The sequence below is a fragment of the Buceros rhinoceros genome, unplaced genomic scaffold (assembly GCF_000710305.1).
Source record: "Buceros rhinoceros silvestris isolate BGI_N320 unplaced genomic scaffold, ASM71030v1 scaffold11228, whole genome shotgun sequence".
Classification (NCBI taxonomy): domain Eukaryota; kingdom Metazoa; phylum Chordata; class Aves; order Bucerotiformes; family Bucerotidae; genus Buceros; species Buceros rhinoceros.
The window spans coordinates 16,162-30,247 of NW_010428680.1; the positions used below are offsets into that span (position 1 = coordinate 16,162).

At 39.9% G+C, this 14,086-nt stretch overlaps 1 protein-coding gene across 1 annotated transcript in view; it reads left to right on the forward strand.

The window, feature by feature from the left end:
* Positions 1-14,086, forward strand: part of BCHE (butyrylcholinesterase) — a 30,991-nt gene that overhangs the window by 8,804 nt on the left and 8,101 nt on the right. The window lies entirely within an intron of this gene.

Sequence of the window (14,086 nt, forward strand, 5' to 3'; positions counted from 1 at the left end):
GAGAAGGGAACAGACATTTCGGCTACGAGGCTTGAAGTTAGATGCTGGAGTTACACACCAGTATCTCCCTAAAGTACCCACAGGAATAGTGTCATTTTTAGGAATCTGCCATATATCTACATGGTCTGTAAGACCTGTGAAGACCCTGCTGAGAGAGTCTTCTTGACAATAAGCCACTGCTTCTCAGTCATGAGAATTCTGCAGGATTCAACAGCTTGGGAACCCCTGGGAACTATGGATACCGTTAACTACCTCTGTTACCGCACGTAGGGACAGGCTGCTTATCACTGTCTGCAGTAGTTACCCGTAAAAATAATGTTACTTCATACCACATAGTCTGAGAAGAATGAAAAAAAGCAGACTGCCTCCTGGGTCCGATTTCTTCTCAGAAATATGATTTTTTTCAAGAGCAGATCTAAGTAATCACTGGTACAGATTTTGTTAGTCTCTTGAAAGGATGTATACTATGTGTGGAGAAAAATACCATGCTTGGATTCACGGTGTTTGGAAGAGCATCACTCCAGTAATCGGTTTATTCTGTGAGACATGCAACCAGTTCCTGCCCTTCCCAGCACAGCCAAAAGGGCCTCTACCCTCCAGTCCTGGCATTCCCATCCTCCCTGGTGTGCTGGTATCTAAAGTCTACTGGCAGCTGAACACTTGTATCTTCCAATGACCTTTTCACTTTAAATTTGGATTCAATGTACTGAGGGAGAAAATTCGTAGGCAGGAACATCCTGGCTGAACAGTGTGAAGTCAGTCTACAGGTGGATATTGGATGTCAATTAAGGTGCACCAATAAATTCCTGGGATTGGAAGACAAAAGTTTCCAGGTGTGGCAATTCCTTTTCCATCTCTTTTGCTGTTTCATTATCACTACAATTATTATTGGCTGAACTTTTTGTATCAAGTAAGGTTGACCAAGTATCCCAGCCTTACCTAGTGCTATTAGCATAATTTCATGAAAAGCTTTTTTTTTCATGTATTTGAGCCTTGAAAGAACAACTTTGTCATCCCACCTTCAAAAGTCCCTGTTTTACCAGCAAAGGAAGAGAAAAAGTTATTACTAGTGCTGTCTGAATAAATCAAATATAATAAAATATTTGGGTTATAGGAAAGCACAGACTCCAAAATCGATGTTCTTGATTTACACTCTGATTAAAATTCCTCCATTTACCCTGCCCTAGGGTCTCCTCAGCTGATTCTTGTCTATAAGAACATTGGCAGAGGAATATCTATTGTTAGCCTTAAAATCATTTGATAAAATCCCAGACATCAAAATTAGAGAGGCAAAGAGATGTGGCCAAACTGTATTCAGCATTAGCCTTAAAATCATTTGATAAAATCCCAGACATCAAAATTAGAGAGGCAAAGAGATGTGGCCAAACTGTATTAAGCAGGAAGCCATAGTGCGATATCATAGGGAAGGGACCAGATCAGGCTCAGTGTAATTGTGTTAAAGTTCCTTTTTCATAGCATTAAGGCAGTTTTCAGTGGTCTTCTCCTGAAGCCATTTCCATCAGACTTTATTTCCTATGAAATCCATAGTGAAAGGATTTAAATTTCTCTTTTTAAACACATTTAAAATTCGTTTTGCTGCTGCACTTTTGTTATTGTTCAGAAAGCTTTTGAAAGTAAGCAAGTGACACTAACAGGTACTATCCATCAGCAGCAGCCGAATGCTCTGCTAACTCGGGTAAGAGGAAGTTTTATTTATCATGAAAAAATATATGGCATCCTAAACCAGTGGTTGCTAGGTTATGCCTTTTGCGTTACTTTATTCATTAGATTTGGTACCTGTGCTCTTTAGACATGAGTGACGTAAAGTGACAAGGAGACAGACAAAGTAGATGAGATGAAAACTCAAACAACAATGTAGTGGAAGATACAAAGATAATACTTTTAAGGCTTTGTGAAAAATGTTTCAGATAAAAGAAAACTGGCAAAACTTGTCTCACTGCCAGTTTTACAACCGCTGAAACAAATCTTTGCTGCTTTTTCTATAAAGTGAAGACTTTGAAATATTTCCTCCCATGTTTTAGGGGAATTTGTGAGGCTTTGATTGTCCCACTAAAGCTCTGAAGCACTTTGCCTGGTTATTATTGCCTTTCCCTGATGTTCCACCGGTAGACATACAATAAATTTCACTGCTTTTGTTACCAACTTATCACAACGTGTTTATAGAGAGTCGTTTCAGAACAGTGAGAACAAAAACAACCACCTGATAGAGAGTCCAGACAGCAGATTGAACTGGGGACCTGTATACTCTATGCATGGAAACGAATGAGTATACTGGAGCAAAAAGGAAATAAAAATTTCCAACCCCTTTTCATTTTCTAATACTTCAGTAACTAGGAAGTTTTACATACCTCTCAGCTACTCCATGGTAAGAAATTTACTGTGGGTTGTATTTATTCCTGAGATCAGCCCGTGTTCACAGGGACACAGAGAGATGCCTGGGTTGGAGCCACTCAGCCGAGACCTGGTGCTGGTCCTCACAGGGTCTTCAAACACACCGGAGCTGGGGCTCAGAGGGACCAAGGGAGGCTTTCCCTGAGGCTGCTGGTTCTGGCATCTCGTATTTCTCTAGAATAAGACATTTGTCATCTTAACTAGTGGTTTCACTGGATCAGGTCAAGAAGCCAGAACAGAAGATTACTGGGTGTGAGGTAAAAACTGACAGAGTATAAATCAGGAATGAGAGAGGTTTCTGAGAATATAAAAAGATAGATGGAAAGGGGAGTCTTCCCTTTGTATATTAGAGAAAAACAAAGCTTTAATTTTGACCCCAAGAGGCACCTGCATTCTCACACTTGCTGTCTGTCACTGGAACCTCCTCTGGACAGCGTTAAAAATTGTAGACATTATAGTCAGGAACAAAAAGAAAGCTCAAATTTTAGGAAATTCACTCCTATTTCTCCACCATCACTTCCAAGTCTTTAAAGTGACCAGAGCCCATACACATTGTTATATTCAAAAGCAGTAATGGAAACATCTTTTTAGCAATCTGTTTGGAAATAGTGCATCATGGAAAAAAAAAATCAGTAACTAGGCACTGCATTTGGCAGCCATCTCTCTCTCTCTGGCTTGCAAGCTGACAAACTGTCATTGAGTTAAAAACTGAAACCAGGAGTGTTTGATTCAATCATCTTTTGAAAATAGGTCTGGGATACAAATTGTTTAGATTGGTTTAATATTATTACAAATATTGCAAAATTATGAGAAGATGTCTTGTTACTGTCCATATGTGCAGTTCCATCCGTACAGATTTTGTTCTCCACAACAGATGAGTCAAACTATTATTTTCAAACATGAGATGAGAACATGTATTAAAGGAATGTCCGGATTTTGTAGGAGTAATTGAGACATAAAACTGAAACCTAAAACTATAATGCAAAGGTTTGCCTGGAATAGAACACTGACAATTCTTTATAGAAAAGGGTGAACTCTACTACACTTGTCAAAGGCTGCAGGATTAAAACCAGTTCTGGGACTGAGCAAGGTGGACTGCAGTCAGAGGCAGACACACAACCATGAATGCCCAGGCACAAGAAAAAGAAATGATAAAGCAAATTTCTTTGAGGTGGGGTTTTGTAGAGCTGTGTTGGCTTTGGCTGACCCTGTAAAAGAGGAGAGGAAAATATGTTGGGTATGGCTTTACCTACCCTTACGTTAGATAAACAGAAGAGCCTATGCTGGACATCCGTCCCTGCTGTGCCCAGGACCTGGCACAGAGCCTACACACGGGTGTGTTTGGGGAGACGAGAGGAAGAGAGAGACACAACTCTTCCAAGAGTTGAAATAAATTCATGGTACAATCGCTATCTCAAATTTGGGAGAGGAATAAGAAGCCTGGATGGAAATATTTTAGTGTTTGAAGGAAAGTACATGAGTAAGGAAGGTGGGAAAACAAGAGAGGGAAATGCCGACTGATACAAGAGGCTAGGTGAACAGGAAAAGCCATAAAGAAGAGAAAAAGAAGGCAAAAAAAAAAGAAGAGATAGAAGAAAAACTGTGAGAGACTTGCTAACCATTTTTGGGGAGGTGAAAGAACCTGTGAACAGCGAAATGAAGGAAATGCATTCATGAACTTCTTATGAGCTGTGTGTAAGGCAGGTTCACACAGAAGAGCAATAAACTTCAGAGATAATCCAGGATTAGGGATTACTTTCCCTATATCGTAACTTTTGCAGGCATGTAAACACATGGTTGCAAAAGTCACTGTGAAATTCTAATTAATGTTCTCCTACAGTTAATCCGCTTTTTAGGGGCTCTCTTCTTCCGTGTTGCTATTCTGCGCCTTAGTCCTTGTTTCATGATCAAAAGGCAGAAATTGAAGTCTAAAAGTCCTGCAAACCCCATTTTTTCAGGTGGTTCTGGAACATTAATCTGAAGTCCCACTGAGAAACTTCACACGGAGAACGGAGACCTTAGAGTACACATTTTAATTTACTCCCCAGCACAAGAGATTGGCTTGTTTCAGGGAAGTGGCAAAGGGGAGAAAAGAGGAAATGAGGAGCAACAGAGGTTACCCAGCACCATATTTTTGACGGTAGTTCAATATGGTGTTTAATTTTTTTTTTCAATCAGCTGTAAGAGAAGTCAGTTGTGAGTAAATGCAGCTAGCAATTTAGTCACAGGATTTGTGAGATTCCGTCCGCACAAATCTAGAAAGTGCACAAAAATAAATTGGGGATTTCATGCTTACAGTTAGTGATGTTACACATTTCTATGCTAGCACAGACGTAAAATTCAAAGCTGCCGTCATCTGCTGTCCCAGACATCTCTGTCCACCATCTGCATTCTCGACTTTTCCTTGAGGAAACATAAGACAACTTCCTAGTTTCATCCAATAGGAACTCTAAAGAGTGTTGCCTCAGGTTGACACCAGAGAGATCCTTTTTCTATTGGAGCTGCTGTACAAGTACTGTGGTTTTTATTTTAAGTAATGAAGTTTTAAGTATCTGCCTCTCAGGAATGTTACTCACCGCAGGGTTCTCAAGAAGTAGCCTCCAAGTGAATTTTCTAAACAACTGGAAATGTTTAGAGTTAACAGTTGTTTTTTCCTAGTTATGAAGTACTTTGAATACTACAGCGTCCACAAAATCTCCATCAGTTTTGAAAGAGAACGACTTTGAATAGGCTCAGTCATACTCCTCTTTGTACACGCTATGTCTTCTTGAGAGCATGTCTGCATGACTCTCAGCCCAAATGTTGGTATTTGGAGATCACCCTCTTGGCGTAGTTCCAATCAGACTCAGAGGATGTCATAACCCTGGGATGTAACTTGAATGCATTTGTCAAAGAGTCACATGTCACTTCTATTTGTAAATGTCAAACCTATAATGAATTCATAACAGATAAGAAAATACTTTTTTAAAAAAATCTTTTGAGGGGGGTTATGAACACTATAGCTTACTTACATTTCTCGTCATGAAATATCAGTGGTTCTGTGACAGATGAAGCAATAACACACACTTTACTGAAAGCTACCTAATGGCTTCATTTATAAGACCGCTCAGTTCAGCCTAGACTACGTGGTAGTTGAAGTTTGTGACTCATGCTCTTCCTACCATTGACAGAAATAAAACAGTGGCAGTACTGGAAAGTACCAAGAAAAATGCTGCTATGATGGAGTCCATCAGGACACAATGAATCTAGAGGATTCTATTTGGTGCAGGGCTATGTGGAGCATTCATCTTGACAAGATATCATGATTAGGCCAATTACAATTGAAAACAAATCTCAAAAATTATATCCTAGTTTAGTATCTACCACACAGTCTGTATTGAAAATTTGGTCTCTAGAGATAAGGAAAACACAGAATCCATTTATCTAACAATTTCTGAGTGTCTGGGATGAGCTCTATTAATGGGAGAGAAAATATGAGATGGAAACAGCAGTCAGAGTGAATACTGTACTCTCACGTATTTCTCACAACCAGCTGGGCTGACAAATTCTACCAAAGCCACTGGGAATTTACAACGCTGTGTTAATAGTTCCATGGCAATAAAAACATTTTTCTCTCCTTTTACACACTCGCTGTAGGTTTGTCCCAGGGAACAATTCTAGATTAAGATACTCTATGTTTATGTTTTTCCAGGTCATGAGAAAGACGTGAGGTAGGAGAGGAGGTAGGACAATTTCAGAGGATGAGTAAAAGGCCAAGCGCTACGTGCTTCCCTGTCTACTTATTCTTTTACTTACCTTCTATGGAAGTTACTTCCTCCTTCAAGGTCTCAATAGGGTTCAGCACCTTCAATTCTAAATAGCCTTCAACCTCTACAAGCAAGACCTAAAACTAGAGTTTCTTTTGATTTCTTGCTGCTGCCAAGACTATAAAAAAATAGCAGCTTTGAAAAGTGGTCCTTGAAAGCTGAAATTGATACTATGTCAAAGGGCATAAAGATCTTACAAAATACTTTACAGGAACATTAAAAAAAGGCAAGAACATTCCCTTAGAATAGAGAAGGACTAAACCATAGTGCTGCCTCTCTAATACTTATTCAAATGTGATGTAAATACAAACTGTGAATATTCACATCAGAACCTGGAGAAGGTGTGAAATCATCATTGCGACTTCCGTCCAGGAGGAGACAAGCTTCTTTTGTAAACAGCTACAGGTATTTCTCCATCTGGGACCTGATCCAAAGCTTTGAAGTCAATCAATCTGTTCCATTTGTTTGGATTTGGATCAGCCCCTAATTAGCGAGTTGATTCACCTCAAAAAGTGCTGGACTGGTCTTCAAACATCATGTGAAAAAAACACATCAGGTACAAGGCAGGTTAAGAAGGAGGAAAATACTTTTGAAAATTCTTTTCTGCTTTCTCAATATAGAATCTAAATGTGTAAATGACTACAACTGTATGTTGTAGGTATGTCATATTAGACATCACAGAGAGCTAAGTGTTTCTGAAGACAGGATAAAACATATTTTTGGTAGTTTAAAATTATCTCCACATTAATGACAAAATTCCATCCATTTCCCTCAACTCAATTTAACTTCGTATCTTTTGTCTTGAAGTCATAACATTAAATAGAATATTATTTGCTGGGTTTATTTTTTTCCTTTTCCTCTTGCCAATCATTCTTCCTACTGTGGCAGCCTCCAGCATCACAGACTCTTTCCATTTTCAGAGCTTGCTTTCTTTTCTTTGGCCAGAAGTAATGCTGTGATGAGAAAGCTGTGAGATTCAGCACAGTCTCTGTCTCTTCTTTACGCCCTCTCCAAAATGGCGCAGAACATACATATACCTGGGATGCACCATCTGAGCTGTTGAAGGATCTTCTGACTGTCAGGACTTCAGGACTGTAGTATAGAGTTACTGAGAAGACAGGGGACACTGGTCTGATAGTCCTCACTGAGAGGGACCCAGACGATATTTGGACAACATCATTCTCATTTAAGTCAATGTGGATTCTCATCATTAGAGCTAAATTTAGAGGAAGTTCTGGTCAGGTTTAACTTTACCAGTTGTTCAGGAAAAGATGTTTTAACTCACTTTCAATTTCTAGTAATAGTGACTCTTAGGCAGAATGGTGGGACTGCTCTTCTGGACCTTGTATTGTCATCTCATCCCATCAAATGCTACAAAGATACAGGAGTTTGGGGCAGGAGTTTCCAAAATTGTACGAGGTTCGGCTGGAGCATATTTACAGCGGAGGAGACCTACACGCAGGAGTGCCAGCATAGGCTCAGGAGGTTAGAAACACACAGGTAGCATCTGAAGGGCTCATAGCTCTGGCTTGGCTAACCTGTCCCATTAATATTCCTGATAAAAGAGAGCAGACTCCAGTCCAGGAGCCAGGGGTACGAGGCACTGAACACTTAAATGCACTCTGAAAGAGCTAAGGCAGGTCATCTTGAATCTAAATTTTTCAAATACTGTATTATTTATGGCAAATACCTACCCTACACTCCCTCATATATATAGCAGGAATTCACAAATAAGTACCAAGACATGCACAAGCAAGAATCATTTCAACTAGATGGTTTCCATATAAGAAACACAATAAGACCAAAAAAGAAGCAGCAGCTTTTTGCTTCACTTCCTGAAACTGATAAAGGTTGTAGTAGCACAAACCACGATAATTTAAGACATTTGAACATAAAACTGCTGTCACCAAGCTGGAATCAGGGAGAAATATCCTGAGCTGTATTCAGCCTGTGAAGGTGTAAGAAAGCCTAGCTGCAAAGGTCCTTCTCCAGTTGCTGTCAGTTCAAAAGTGTGCCAGCTGGATCCTACAGGTTTCTTCAAGGATCAGCAGAAGAAATAATATTTATCTATGATAAATCTTGCAAGGCAGTTTCCTTTTTGCTGTGCTCAGGGGCACTTTATAATCGCTAGATTATGAACTGGCATGTCATCCATGAGAACTGAGCAGAAGAAAATATAATGAACTTCCCATATCCAGCTGCGTAAGAAAAGTAATTTGAAGGATTCAAGTCTGCAACCTCTCTCAAACTTGTAGTACTCAATCGTATGAGTCCTTTCATTCATTACAGTGGGAATTCGAGTAAGGCTCAAATGTTGCAGGATCAGAACCAACAATTTTTGCATCACAGTAAATCAGAAAGTTTTAATTACTACAGGTTTTCAGAAGCTGGTTACTATTTTCTTGCAATAGTTGAACTCAAATAAAACAGTGTTCTTAAACACAACATTTTTTCTAAATTCCCCACTTCTTCATAGTCGTGATACTGGTAGCATTAGTGACATCAAAATTAATATATGTGTTTGCTCAGTGACAGTATCAATTTTCCAATTAACTTATTTAGGGGTGATGCTTCCCCCTATCTTGTCTAAATGGGCCAATTCATAAACTTTGGATAATAGACAGGAAAGTGTCTCTGTCATCCTGTCTTTGCTTTTGCAGTTTCTAATAAAAAAAGCCTCAAAGTGTAAGAAATTTTGGCATAAAAGATTTCATCCAGGGAGTCCATTGAATCACTTTAGCGGGTGGTAGAGGATTAGCAGACTTTTGAAAATGTTCTGAACTTCAAAAATCTAAGAATAAATTCATTATATTGAATCACACATAGGTGGACCCAACTGATGGTGATATTTCAGTAGGGGCAGTCTACATATTCACTCAGTGAGATCCTTCCAGATTTACACAGATCTCAGGCTCTGAATCAAAAGCTTATACAATAATTAGAGCTTCTGGAGATACTTACACAGTTCTTCATCCTTTCTCTTCTTATCCTTCCTAAAGAAAGTTTCCAGAAGAGGTTCATTTCCTTGGTTTCAATAGCTAGGACTGCTCCTCAGGTTGAAGGACTTCAACCTCATGGCCCTCTCTGGTGTCTACTTAATAGTGAGTCATCTGAAACTAAGAGCCTGGTATGAAGAAACTGGCATTAAGCCAAATTGTTTGAGGATTTGAGAGGATTCAACTAGTACTTAATGGTAAAATCTGCTCTTCTTTTAATAGGACTAGGCTGGAAAGTATCTGTTAAGCTCCCAATGGTACCATCTGAGCAAAGCCTTACACAAACCTGCACTGTGGCTACTCCATTGTCCCCCTGGGGACCACGCCATATCCTGAAATTGCTGTTAGCCTGGCTGATGTTGTGTTGCAAGGAGAAAATAAACATAGATATAAATATCATGTGTTGTGGCCTTTAGAAATTACGTGAGACATCTGGATACGCTTGCTTGACTAATGCCACAAACTCTTCGCACCCCTTTGCGGTGAGTGGTGCTCCGGAGGGCTGAGGCAGCACAGGGCTGCTGGTGCTCCTCCTTAGCTCTCCTGCTAATTATGAGTGTCCGTCTGTCCAAGTGGAAAAGAAGGAAAAAAAACCCTGTTGTGACTCCTCTGAAGTCAATGGGATCAATTCCTAACTGAAGCACCAGCAAGAGGCTCTCAGGCTGTGGCTGTAGTGGAGAAAGAAGCACAAGAGCCTGGCATAGCCCATCCCTGGGAGGAGCAGAGTTGGATGCCAGAGCTTTGACGGGGACCCATCAAATTATGAGGTTATCCAGGAGCCCAAACCATCTTATCTTCTTTTTAATCTACCCGTGTCTTCATTAAAGCAAGCGGGCTTGTTTACCAGTGACAGCTTAGCCTTGATAACCAGTCATTAGGTTGGCATCTTTGCTTCTGCTGTAAACCACATCACTCTGCTTCCAACCCCTTACTCAACAAGATTATTGATATTATAAGCCCAGCTGACAGCCCAGTCTTGTCACCTTTCTGTTCATTTGTCCTGAACCTTGGATTTTTCTACTCTGTGTTCTTACTCCCTTTTATCTGGCTGAAAAATCTGTTTGGAGACTACACAACCCAAATTTACAATGATACTTAAAAAGCAACTAATTATGTATTTCCACAAGCACAAAGACATTATTAATTATGTTCAGTCCTATCTGGTTTTATACCTGTCCTGCTGCCCAAGTGTTTGCAGGGCTGTAAATGGCACCGGTAACCCTTCACCTGGCTTCTCTGAAGCCACCTTGGGTTCAACTGCATGATCTTCAGCAGCTCCTTTGATTGCAGCATAGACACGTACAGATCTAAACTTGGGGTGGAATGTTTACAGTATGCTTCTTAGTTGATGCTGAGCTGACTATTTCCATAATTTTTTAAGACTTTGTAATGCAACTGTAGAGAACGTGCATGAAAAACATCCATGAACCATCCCATGAAAAACAACCAGTACTGCCTGACAGCTGCAAAGAATCATGGAAGCTAATAAAAACGATTCTATTCACTTTGCCCTCCCTTTAAACCAGCTGTTTAAAATAAAAGGGGGCCAAACTGGAATTGAGCATCAGCAGTTACCACCCTGGTGAAGTCAATAAAGTCTCACAGAGGAGGAACAGGTTTCCAGTTGGTTTAAACTCTTACTACACAGGCAAAGCAGCAGGCTCAGTGGCATTATCATAGCTTCTCATTAATCTCAGTGGGCATCCTGTTCAGATAACAAGACCCATGCCAGCAGAACACCAGTCTGGTGAGAACCTGCAGAAGAAATCGTCTTACAAAGCATTTGTGACTGCTCCCCTAATGAGGGCAGAAAGGAGGAAGAGAGGCCAGCTTCCCGCTGCTCCACACGATGGGGAGCAATGCGAAATCCTCTACAGGGTGAACTGTAGGCAAACGAGCTTGCTGAGCTCTTCTCCGAGCAGGTGAGGGGGAGGGGGGGAAACCAGCTGCAACTGAAGAGAAAATTAAGAGCAATAATACACTGCTCAGGTGAAATTATGGTACGTTTCCTCTCAGGAAGCAATATCTCCGTGAACGGCTTCAGCCAGGCAGAGCAAATATTTGTCTGTCTAGAGGAAGGGGCTACCAATGACTGGAGGTAAAATTGTGGCTCAGCCTGTGAATCTCTTAGCGAGGTGGAGCTGGTATAATTTATCTGTGTTAGACAGCTAAAAGGATGCGAGTTTTGTTTTTCTTTTCCTCTAGAGAACACAACTTGTTAACCTGAGCCATTTACAGGTAGAGCAGCTAAATAGGAACGCAATGAAAGCCCGGGACAACCTAAGCTCGTGCATGGTACAGTTAGTGTTTACAGCACTCATTAGGAAGGTAAATGATGCCTAAAATAGTTTTCAGGAGACTTACCAGAGAAAATTTTTTTGTGGACTATATCAAAATATAACTTAAGAGTACAAAAGAACCTCTCTGTGGAACAGTGATACCAGAACAAAGTGAGAACTATTCGCAGCTCCCTCACAAAGTGAATATTTTACAGGTATTTTATATCGTTAATGTTTACCAAAAAAAGATGACAAACTACATATTTTTTGTGTATATGTATGATAAATCATCTGTTAAAGTAATGCTATGTGAACATTCATGTTTGCAGTGAACTAGTATTGTATTTCAGGCTATATTGATCATATTAATGAGAATGTATGTGTGTTTGTTCACATTAACAGAACTGTGTTCAGGTTGTTGCATTTTCCCTCTGAACTAAATTAACTTTTTCAAGTTGTTGAAGATGAACATTAAATATACAGAACTGATCAGTGAATAAGCTCCTCTAATACTGCCCACCCTCCTATGTCAATTCTAGTCTACTTACTCCAAATGAGCCTTGAGTATTAAATTATTGACAGTTATGGACATAGCATACTCAAAGGGGGAAGAACCTGATCTTAGTAACAGTGCGTAACCAGAAAACTTCCACTGAGCGCAAGGTAAATGAGGCTCACAATTTCAGTGAGAGCACATACACGTGTAAAGGTAGAACGAGAGCAGCTTTACAGGAGATTGAGCACAAAGATACTGTTTGAGTTAATGAGAAAATAAGTCTGGCTACCTTAAAGAAAGATCTTAACAAAATAATTAACAATAAAGGAGCTGCTGGACCACTATCAGAGAGTGGAGAAAGCCTATAACTTCAGGGCATATGCAAAGGAAAAAAAAGTAGCTGAAGTAATGAAAGAAATTCTGTTTATACCAAAGTTTAAACACAGGTGGCTTGGTTTTTTCCCTCTCTTGTATTTCTCCTCTGGGAGCAATTCAAATAATTGTATTTCTTAATTGCTGTAAGACTTGCTCCTGCAAACACTAAAGGTGTGTAGAAGAGGAGCCAGCTTCTTTCTAAAACATTCAGTGAAGCAGCTCACATTTTCTCCAAACAAAATGAAGATCTTCCCTGACCAGGTTAGTGTTTGACGAGGCAGATGCCCCTGACAGAGGTCTGTGCTGAAGGTGTGTGGACCAAGCCCTTTCAGGCCACATCTTCAGGCCTCACTGACAGCACTGAGTTGGGCAACACTGGAGTGTACTGAAGAGATGATTGAGTAGTACCAGAAGATGAAAGAACAGAGGTTTGAGTACTTCATAAAGGTGACAGGATGGATGTTTCCATGTTTCAGTAGAAGCAACTTCCTACATTCTCTTAAAGATTGTCCATCCAATCAGTTTCACAGAGACAAAGTTGTGCAGTATGCTGGATTCCTTCCTGTTCAGTAAAGATATTCTCACAATATTTTTAATTTTCCATATGAATATTATTAAACTTCAAGCTGAGTACAAAGAAGAGGGAATTCTGGGCATTGCAATTTTCATTGTGAAGTTATTAGCAAGAAGGAATGAACAGTAATTGTGATAGAACAATGAGGTTATAGTCATAACTTGTTCTTGCCAGTTAAATATTATACTCCTCTGATCTATTTGTTTTGCTGTAACTGGGAGCTACTTTTTAACTCAGGAAATTTTCAATAACACAGCTAAGGAGGAAAGTACTGGACATTTACAAGGACCCTCTTAGAAATGCAGAGAAAATGCAGAGGTTCACATATTTCAAAATCCCGTGTTCATCTGACAGTTCTTTTAATCATTTTTAGTAAAATACATCTGTAGCCATTGTGTAATCCCCCTCCCCCACCTGTAAATCATAATGTGGAATGTCATGATTTATTTCCTAGCATAAAAGCTGTTAAATGAATACTGACAGCACCATTAGCGTTCTGATCTTGAACTGAAGTGCAAGTCAGCTCTGCTTAAGTCATCAGTCTCATGAGCCACAAATAAATATGCAGTTAAAAAGGGTGCTACAGGTTAATCAGAGCTGAATTAAAGAAAAATTAGTAAAGAGGTGAGCAATTCAAGAAATGATGTGCTGAATCTCTTGCTCTAACATCATTTCTGGAAGCATCCAGTGCCAAAGACTCCAGGATGCTAAAACACGGGCTGAAAACTTGCTTCATTCTGAATGAACTGAGAGATACTGATATTATTTCAGCAGCTGAATGAGTCTTGCGCTCTGACTGCTCCCACCTACACCAGTATCTTGTTCCAACTTTTGGCAAGCACAATTCACGTGGCCCCCACACACCCTGGACCCCTCTCTGACACCACCTTCTGGGATGGGTCCTGGTGAAAAGTAGAGATAGTAAAATTAATGTAGCTAATACTGTTCTTAATTCATCCCACCAAGAATCACCATACTGCTGCTCTGACCTAAGCCCCAGATTCCTCGATATCTATTTCTAGAAAAGGAGTCCTGCTTGCACTGCCATAAGCTGGTTAATTTGTATTCTTAACCTCTTCAACTTTAAACCACTATAAATCATCGTCTGAAAATCATATTCAGGTTTTTTTTTTGTTTTTTTTTTTTTT